General features: G+C 37.0%; 1 long non-coding RNA gene across 2 annotated transcripts; it reads right to left on the bottom strand.

Moving 5' to 3' along the window:
* Positions 1–1,847: 1,847 nt before the first annotated feature.
* Positions 1,848–10,567, bottom strand: LOC121409207. 2 transcript variants are annotated; one of them, XR_005969134.1, is made up of 4 exons: positions 9,774–10,567; positions 8,077–8,428; positions 4,938–5,116; positions 1,848–3,029 (listed from the first exon to the last, which is right to left on the bottom strand). It is a non-coding gene; the product is annotated as an uncharacterized LOC121409207 (long non-coding RNA). The 2 variants fall into 2 exon arrangements; XR_005969133.1 differs by lacking the exon at positions 9,774–10,567 and having other exon boundaries at positions 8,077–8,650.

Genomic DNA, 10,567 nt, shown 5'->3' with positions numbered 1-10,567 from the left:
CAGAAGTATTAACACCTTGAACCGAAAGCCGAAATAACAGCATCAAGTCATGTTATTTGAAAAGCAAAGGTTTTATATGTCACGTGACCTTTTAAACATGAACTCATCTTGGAGATATTCATCCGGTATCGTTAGTTTATAATTCAATGATAAATGACTTTCATTTGTAAGGTTTTTAGCATAAAAGATGGACAAAATATATGTTGAGGCTTGTGCAATAACACACAAATTGATGAATTTTATTTCTGTCAAAGCAGTGATTTTAAAGCTTGTTAACTTGGCCAGGTGGGGTACTAGCAGATGGTGCCACTGGCATGGCTTGGGCTTAAATCATGAGAATCGCTTTTTCAAATGTCATGTATTTATTAAATTTGCTGATTAACTGGATATCTGCAAATAATTATGGGTCACGGCCGTCTCAAATAATTCATTGTTCAAAGGGTTAAGGCTGTCAAAAAGATAATTTCAGTTCAGGGCATTAAAAAATAACTTCATAGATTAAGTGCTTCCATTTAAAAAAAAAGTTTGAAAACATTAATAAAACTAAAAAAAAAATCCACAAGATATTGCTTTGTCACTATTTTTGTTTTCATAACTGAAGCTATCTTAAATCATAATAATTACATTACAGGACATTCAAAAATTAGATTTTTTGATCAGGTTCTTCCAGTTTTCTTAAAAACTCAATGTTTGAAAACATGAACAAAAATGAAGAACAATCTCACAAACTTAAGCTTTGTCGCCAAAATGTTTTTTTCTTGTTAAATGAGCCTATTTGTAAATTATAATTTTCGTTCAGGACATTTAATTCTTTTTTCATCTAGATTAGATACCTCAAGTCTTGTTAAAACGCAAAGTTTGAAAACAACAATTTTTTTTACGAACCTGCTTAGTCACCAAAATGGTATTTTTAGAACTCTGGCTATAGAGCAAATGTATGAATTATAACAAGGCTAGAGAAATTATTCTTTGCAGATAATGATACTAGCTACTATTCCTGCTCGTATAATATTGGGTGTTTAATAGATGCCTGATGAAGTGTAGCAGTAATGCACAAAAGTCATGATCACCATACCCTTGTGGACCACCCATTGATAGACAAACACGAATAGTAGCATGTAAAATAATTATAGTTCAACACGTTAAAAAGTTAGCATCATAGAGTAAAAAATTCAAGTTTTATATTAAAAAGCATAATGTTTAAAAATGTAACTATTAAAAAATAAAAACAATACAACAAAATTTTTCATGCCCCTGCAGATGAAGTCGCAGGGGCCATTTATTAACTTCATAGATTAAAGCTTCATATTTAATAAAGCACAATTTTTTTGAAACACAACCAAATGTACAAACCCACTTTCACAAACTTAAGCTTTGTCATCAGGTCCCCATCTTACAAAGAGTTAATTGATCTGATCATTCGTAGCTATGGATGGCCAGCAATGTCAACATCTGTTATGCATGATTGTTCAAAATATTTTCTAGCTATGATGTATATTCGTGCATTCATTGTTTTCTTTAGAATTCTTAGCACTTTTCTTTGCAGACAAAGGACATTGATTATGACACTGATGGACTTCCATAGAGTTATAATTGTTCGGATCAATTGTAACCATTTGTAAAATGGGGCCCAAAATGGTCTTATTTATTTTGCTTTGTCACTAGTGTCTTTCAGAACTAAGGCTATCCAAACATCATAATAATAAATCATGACTTTCAAAAATTAACTTCATAGATTTTGTTTCATAAAGAAGAAAAAATGTTTGAAAACAAAACCAATTTTTTTTGTCACAAAAATGGTCTTTTTCATTAATGGCCATTTTGGTGACAAACCAATCTGACAACTATAGTTCAGGACATTCATTTTTTTTCATCGATTAAATGATTCATGTTTGAAAAAGTATCTAAATACAAAAAAAACCATTAGATTTTGCTGTCATCAGAATGATTTTATATTTGCAAGACATATTTTCCGCATGTGACAGAAAGTATGTTGCCATGCTCAAAATATATTGTTAAAATTAGGTAAAAATCTCAGTTTTTAACCAATACTGATAAAATTAACATGCCCACTGGTCTTTATGTAAAGATGTGCAAGACTTCTTTGTGTGTGTTGGATAATGTATTGCAATGGTAACAGCATATAGAGAGAAAAATTAAGGAAAAATCTTGTAGTTTAAACAACTTTATTAGTTTTTGAATAATTTCTAATGAAATTTGGCTTACTCATTTGTTGTGAGCTAAAGACGTGCAGTACACATTTTTGCATTTGTCCAAAGAAAAAAAAAATTGTTTCACCATATATGGTAACCACATATTGTCCAAAACCGGGAAACCTTATTTAGGATCCCTTTTGTATTTTTTTTGCTAGTGCACATGAAAGTTGCCATATACGTTCATCTTGGGGTAGACTTGCAAAATTGATTTTCTAAACATGTGGGAAACCATAGTAATGGCATTGGGTGTTGATCACTTTCAGTTATACTTCTATTTTATAACTAAATCTAGCCAAAAATCATAATTCTAATTCAGGACATTAAAAACAAATTTCATAGATTGAAAATGCTTAAAGATCTATTTAAGCAATTTTGAAACATAATTTTAGAATGGAAAACAACCACTTAAATATTGCTTTGTCACCCAAATGGTCTTTTTCTTCACTGAAGCTATCCGTAAATTGATCTTTCAATCTAAAAGGGGTGTGCATCCCCACCCCCATATGAATCCACCAGTGTAAGATCATGTTTGTCCCGATTACCTTGACTTTGCCCCCCCCCCCCCCCCGGAACAAAAATCCTTCGGTTCTGTTGACTTAGACCTCTGGTCCATATTCATTTTACATATCACCCTCATGCCCCTATGGGTTACCAGGCTTAATATTTTTCTCTTTTCTTCTACTCCATCAGGGCAATCTCTGGCATTTCATGTGAAGATGATGCAGAAGGTATTCTGTTTTTGAGGTCATCAATTACTCTCCTGGACCCTGCTTGTCACCTAGACTGTGAGGACCCAGGCATCAGGTTTCGACACTGGATGGATGAGAAGCAAATTTCATTGGATTAGGGTGGTAAGAAAGTCATGTTTAAAAGCATTTGCCATTTATTTTTTGTGGGATTTTTAGGGTTGGCCAAAAAATGTAGAATACACCTTTTTTATGTCATGACTTCTGTAACATGGCAATATTTGGCAAGGCTGTACTTCAAAAAAGTTATCCAAATGGTATTCTACATACTTAGAGTAGGTTATTGGGGCTGTGTGGACTTCAGGGCTTACCGTGAGTATGCACTTCTTTTTACAAATTTTTTTCAAAGCTTGCTTTAGGATTCTTAAATAAATTGCATGTTTGACAAAATTATTGAAATGTGCAGGGATCATACGATTATTCTACACACCTTCATGGTCGGGATAGTTTATGTCGTTATGATTTATGTAGTTATGATTTATGAGGAAGTTGGTGAATAACCAAGTTTTGGGATGTTCTTTGTAGGAATGGACTATATACAGAGGTGTATATGACTTATCATTTTGATTAGTGGTCTGCATTTAAATTACTTTAGTACCTGCTAGGTTAGGTTCTTAACTTACACGCCTTTCTGAAGAATGAACACAATCTTTAAGGCGTCACTTGCACCCTATCAGTTATCTTCCCGTCAGAAGAATGAGACACCATTTATTCCTTTCCATTCTCCATCCACCATCAGATACAGAAAGGCAGCCAGGTTTTCTTTTGAATTGGTTGTAATGTAATTCTGTTTTGATATTTAATGGTTTTGTCGTTAACCCTTTCCTTCTGAGGCTTTATAGTATTTAGGTTTAGGTTCCTTATTTTGCCCATTCTATTGTTCAGAGAAACTTTTAACCCTATCTAGGCTGGGGGGGGGCGTCGGAGGCTTCCCTCAATGAATCGCGTGATATTTTTGCCACGTGAAATTTTTTTGACTGCGCCGCTCGCTGACTTTTTACTTTCAGGTCTTGCGCAACTTTTGAGTGTTCCGAAATTATGCAACATTATGTAAGTGCATGTCAGACCAAAAGTTGCTCAAAAACATGGGTTTGTGTACAAAGTCAATGCAAATTGTGTTTTCAACCAAAATTCATAAATGTATGATTATTTTTATTTTGGCTTGTCGAAATGTATTTATTTTATGCTTTTTATTATCTCAGAAGAGTCCCCAACAAATTTCATTGAAAAAACAATGAAAAACAAAAGGTAAAAACCAAAGAAATACATAAGAAATTGCAAAAAACAATATAATACATAAGAAAGTGATTTGATATCGCAATTTTTTTCATGTACACTTGTTATGAACACCACAAAAAGTTTCTATACCAAAAATTAGTACATTTGGAGCTTTATTTAGGGAGTAAGAGGAAAATATGATTTTGCATACTAATTATGCATAAATTAGTATAATCACTTAATAGCGATTTGCATAAAATAAATTACTATACGATTTGTAGATTATGTCCCAGGCAACATGCGTGCCAATTTTTGGCGCGATCACGCAGTCGACGGCCGAGATCTCAAGCCCATATGAACTCCCAAAATACCCCGGCCTAGATAGGGTTAAGCCATTATTTCCTTTACTTTATCTGGTATGTTTTTAGACCTCCTTGATGCCGGGTTTTGGCATTGGCTTTGTTTCTATCTTCTTGATGCTATTGCCTTTTATTTTGTCTTATTTTATTAATTAGGCTTCAGCTTCTTTCATCTAAATTGTTTAGTTTGCATTTTTGCATATTATTTGCCCTTGACCTCTTGCATATTAATGAATTAGTTTGTATGTTCTGCATGATTAACAAAAAGAACTGACATACTTGTTGAACATTTTTCAATTCATTCTGAAGGAAAATTTGTATGTAAATTGATTTGCATAGTATTCTAATTTGCATATATCTTTTGATTATGAGGCATTTTTTGTCAGTTGTCCACTTACCATTGTGTCTGAATAAGGAGTGGAACTGTGGAAGAGCAGCATTGGTCCCTATCAGAGAAAATCGCATCCGGCTTTGAGTGTGAGAGCTCCAGCTCCAGCTCGACCAGCCAATTTCGATTGCTGGGATATGACCCAGGCAGATTCTGCCTTGGCCCTGGTTGTTCCAAGCTGGCTATGCCCTGGAGGAGAGGAATTTCAAGCCGAGAGAAGTCAATTTCTGCCGATTATTGCCAAAGTTAGTTTGAAGGAGTATATAGCAATTGCCACTAGTGTTTGATCAGGCGGTAGGTTTGGTGGTTGGTCTATTTCAAATCTTGCAGATCAAAAACTCCCTCAGGTTTTAAACAATGCCCAGGAAATTTGACCCAAACAATGGTCATTAGGTAATTAGACACATTTTTGGAATAAAGGTATGTCAAAAATTGTTTTGCATGGTAACATATTATGGCTAAAGGAATTACCATAGTTTAATTAGGTATGAATATTGGGGATCATGAAATGTGGCACACATTTTTTTGCATGTGTTGGAGATTGTGTTGCTGTGGTAAATGGTTATATCATAGCAAAAAAAGTGAAAATATTTCAGTGTGAAAAACTTCAATTTTTCACCAATAATAATAATAATGAAAAAATAGGTATATTTACTCAGGGTAGCCACTTCAGTTTCAAATACTGTTCTACCAGCGGGCCCTGCTATTATAACCCTGGCTTTAGCTGGGCTGCCTTGGCGCTCAAGCATTCAAGGAATCTCTTCCTACCGGGTACCCATTCACCTCACCTGGGTTGAGTGCAGCAATGTGGATGAGTTTCTTGCTGAAGGAAATTACGCCATGGCTGGGATTCGAACCCACGACCCTCTGTTTCAAAGTCAGAAGACCAATCCACTGGGCCACAATGCTCCAGTACTTCCGGTATTTGGCAAAAAGTTTGGCCTTGTGGTAAAGATGGTCAAGATTTTGTTTCTGCAGATGTTAGAAATTGTGAGAACTGAAATGAAAGAGGACAAGGCATCCTTCTCCCTATATATAGGTGAGCAACTTTTTTTCACTGGTGAATAAAAAGATGAGTGAGCTCTTGAGTTCTCAAACTTGTTTATTACATTATGGGTCAATTCATGTGTGTCCGGATCCTGGTGTCTTAAAAGCCCTACTTTGACCCCATGCCACAGCTAAGCAAAATCCTTTAAGGTCATGAGTCCATCGCTCCTGAACTGCTGTTTGTTTTGGTCACATCTCCTTCTCTTGTAGGCCTTGTCTGCTATCCTGGTACCATCTGAGTTGTGTAGACCCTTAGCATGCCTTTCCAAATCTGGCCTCCCTCAGATTTCCTGCCATGAAGGAGACAGGTGCCTTGAGCCCTCTGCCACACTGTAAAGATGAGGGGCAGCTAGATGGTCCATCTGATGACAATCTCAGATGTCATTGCTGGTAGACCTTCCCCTCATTGATGAAGAGGATAATTCAATAATTAGTTAGGAACCAAAAATGATTTTCCAATAGCCACTTGCATACTGGAACTGGGTGGTCCCTGTACATTACCTTTGTGAATCATAGAACTTAAAAGTCAATGGTCTAAATTGAGCATTCCATTTCCAAGGCAGTGGTTTTTACTCACCCCCTCCCCCTTCCCCCTCCCCACAACGATACACAACAGTATCTTTGGGCATGACTATTTTTCCACTGGGAAGACATAGACTTATTTTCATCCGTTTGGACAAGGTTAGATTTAGGAAGGAGAGCTCTTCTGTGGGCAAGGTTTACCCTGCAGATGAATTCCTGAGCTGTGTGTACATGTATATTGGAGCCTGGCACCACCACTCTCCTTATGCGTTTTGACTAGGTTCGATGATTCTTAGGCATTCTTAGTTTTTGAGTGAAGCCTTTCTCTCCCAAACTGACCCACTCTGGCTACCTCTTCTTACTACCCAGCTCAGACCACTATTACATCGAAGAAATGTGGCTTATTTCTCCTCACAGAGCGACCCCCCCCCCTCCCGGTTGGGCAGTGTCTAGTCAATACGATAAGATTACTGGATGCAAGTAAACAAATTGGCTCTTTGCAGCTATGGCTCTAAGAATATCCAGACAACTGACTTCAACAAGTTAGCTTGAGCTGCTACGTACAAGAACTAGGACAGAATGCCCATACCTAGCCTTTGTCTCTGTAATTTCTGCCCCGTTTGAGACAGGCAGTTTATGACTGGGTGTAATTTATCTAGTTGAAGCACATGTAATTGTAATAGAAAGAGGGAGAGAATGTTTCCTTGTCTTAAGCTATCACAAATACAACTCTATTATCTGAAATTTGTCTCAGTTTATAGCATTGTTTTGCCCATTATTCTTTCTCATGTACTGATCATTATTGGCTGTTAACTGGCCGTGACCCTACTACTCTTATCACAATTTTCTGGTCAGGTTTCTCTCATCTTGCAAATGCTCAATTCTATTTCATTTGAACCCTGCTCTATTCTTACCCACTCTCTCGCTGGCCCTGCCTTCTCGGTCACACCCTTGCTTGAAGGCAGTGGTCATGCCTAGTTAGACATGTTTCTCGTCACTAGGGTACGGGGACAGTCTGCCCCCCCCCCTGACTAGTCACAACCTATGCAAAGGACGTAGCCCTGCCCCCCCCCCTCCCCCCCCCTCCCCCGACGAGCTTGAAAACCTTTTTTGGCCCCCCCCCACTGGTCCTACTCCCACTCTAGGTGAATGAGGAATGATTTCTCTCTCTCTCTATATATATAATGGTTTTTAGCCCCCCCCCAGAAAAAAAATAATAGCTGGATTTATGGAGCTTTTGTTCCTGAGGAGCGCTTGCTATATTATTCCAGCATTAGCTCGATCTGCCATCACTGGCTCTCAGTGCATGCATTCCCCTCTCCTGGGTCAAATGCAGTAAATTGTGGGCAAATTTCATGCTGAAGGAAAACACACCTTGACTAGGATGATTAAAAATCCACAACGCTCTGTTTGATAGGAAAGAGTCAGAACCACTAGACCATGATGCGCCCACAGAATGTGAGGATGAAGGACACTCATCTTGTTTTTTAGGCTTCTTGCCTTTCCTAAGTGGTCAATTTTTGCAATTTTGGTGTCTTTTCTGTAGCTTGATAGTGATAGTAAAGGACAAAGTGTCTTACCACCTGTAATAGTTCCCCTTAGTTACTGACATCAGTGGTTTCTAGCCCCATCTCTTCCATGGCGTGACACCACTCGGTCTCAACTTGGTATCTTGGGGGTATTTCATTAAAGATGTCAGCACTGACTAAATTGTCAGTGCTGGGAACTCATCTAGGGCATCTCCCTTGTTGAATTTCTTGGACGCTATGTCACTTCCTCCTTGTAGTTTACTAGAGGAATATGCTTCTGCTCAATGCAGATTGCCTTTTATGCCTTTGAGTCAGTAGTCTCTGCCGCCAGTTTTTATAAGCTCCTTCCTTTTGAGGACAGGCCGGAAAATGAATTCTGGTACTCCATGCTGGTCTGGCATATCTAAATATTGATAAAAGTAAAAAAAAAATTATTTACATGATAATTGGATATATCTACCAGTGCCCTTCCCCGTCTTCTCTCTTTGTGTAGCAATATGTCCTAGATTTCCGATGGTACATGTAGCTATGTGTCTCACACTGGTGGGAAAGTAACTGATGAGGGCATGTTTGATGCACAAACATTTGCATACATAGTTTAGTTAAGTTTGGAAAGTATGCAATTAACAGACCTGTAAAAACATCTGAAGGGAAAACTGTTAATTTTTGGGAAAAAAAATCCTAAAATCATGGCAAAATAACCGTTATAGGTAATAAATGGCATCACAATTTTTTTGTTTCATTGGCAGTCCCTTTACAAGAGTATAATCACTTAAAGTTAACATGCAAATACTTGTCTACCATTTAACAAAGTTCAGTTGACTACCATACCTCTTCTTGGAGCTCAACTGCTTCTAGAAAGTCAAAGAATTTAATTTTAAGATGTTAGTTCAATCGGTCAGGCTCCAAACTACATAACAAATGTAATCAAACCTAAATCCACATAGAATTCAAAGCCTGCGGAATTCCAGATGTTGTTCCACATCTCCATTTCACCAAAAAAATATGCAAGGACAATGCATATCTATCTTGAGAAGTACTCTACATGAAAAGGATGGGGAACATCTATCTGGAGATGAACTCTATATGCAAGGACAATTCATATTTATCCACAGATGAAATATATGTGCAGGGACATTATCTATCTTAAGAATTTGATTTGAAAGGAGGGGGGGGGGAATATCTTGAATTGAACTCCATGTGCGATAACCATGGAAACAGAAATTGAGATTTCATACCTAAAATCGGGACACTCATGTTTTGTAAATCAGGAATAGTATGTGTGATTAGGTATCTTTCTACATTAACCAGTGTATAGAAAAGCAATTAAAACTGATGTTAGCCGACATTAGATGATGATTTGTGTGCATTTTTAAAATAATAACTCATTTTGAGTGAGATGTGTTGATTCACGATGGTCATTAGTATGATCTTATAATGTAGAGGAAATAGCAAACATGTTTAATGTAGAGGTTAATCATTTTGGGAAGGATTGGAGACGTTGAGTATAGGGCAAGGAATTAGAGATAATGTAGTAGTTGGGAGACTTTGTTTAGAGGTTGACTGAGGGTAGAATGGCATGGGAAGAGGGATGAAGTTTGTGAAGGAGGAGCAGAGTGGAAGTGGGTAAGTATACTTTGTAGATTTTTATTTTTTTTCTGCCTTTTTTTAGTGTAGGGATTGATTTTACGGTACTGAAATTAGGGCCAAAAGGGGGCAAATGCGTTTTCACATGACTATTTTACTACCTTGGTTCATTGAAGTTTGCGTCATCCATCCAGTGTCTAACCTTTTGTTTGGGTCTTATCAGTTCTAGGCCATAAGCAAGATACAGGAGAGCATTTGTTGGTTTCAAATGCAGACGGCCTTCTGTGTCATTGGATCATGGATTGTCAGCGACTGTCCTTATGGAGTAGAAGTACAGGAGGAGGATATGGTTCCAGTAACCTGAAAGGTGTGTGTGAGGGTGAGAGCCCCAGCAAAAATTGCATGATCTCATCACAACTTGATTTTGGGAGAAATACCAAAGTATGAACAGGCTAATCTTCCTCACCAAGGATTTTTGAGGAAGATTTGATAGAAGATATTTAAGGGAGAATCCAACCTAAATAAAATCTTGTTTTTAGAGGAAAAAAGAAAAATCAGAAAATTTGATAGCTGAAAGTTTGAACAGTTTCAGATAAATCAGAGGGAAGTTATGAATTTTTAAAAGTTGTAAATATTGGTAACCACTATACTTTTGGAGACTTCAAATTGGCCGCATATGTGATGACATAGTGATGCAAGGCAAAGACTACTCTTCCATGTACTCCAATACATAAAATGGCTCAAATTTTATTTTTTCAAAACTTTTATTTCAAACTATTTCTTTTTTCTTATTACCCCAGGTGAATGGTTACTTGAGAGAAAACCACAAATCCCTGATAATTAAGTACTGGCCTATGGGAAAGTTGTCCCCTTGTAAAAATTTACTTACCAAGTTGCCAATTTGAAAAAATAAAGGAATATTCGTTTGATATTGACAAAATTATACTTAAAATTT

This window comes from Lytechinus variegatus, chromosome 2 (assembly GCF_018143015.1).
Source record: "Lytechinus variegatus isolate NC3 chromosome 2, Lvar_3.0, whole genome shotgun sequence".
NCBI lineage: Eukaryota > Metazoa > Echinodermata > Echinoidea > Temnopleuroida > Toxopneustidae > Lytechinus > Lytechinus variegatus.
The sequence above is the reverse complement of the archived record's forward strand: the minus strand, read 5'-3'. Positions and strand labels throughout refer to the sequence as shown.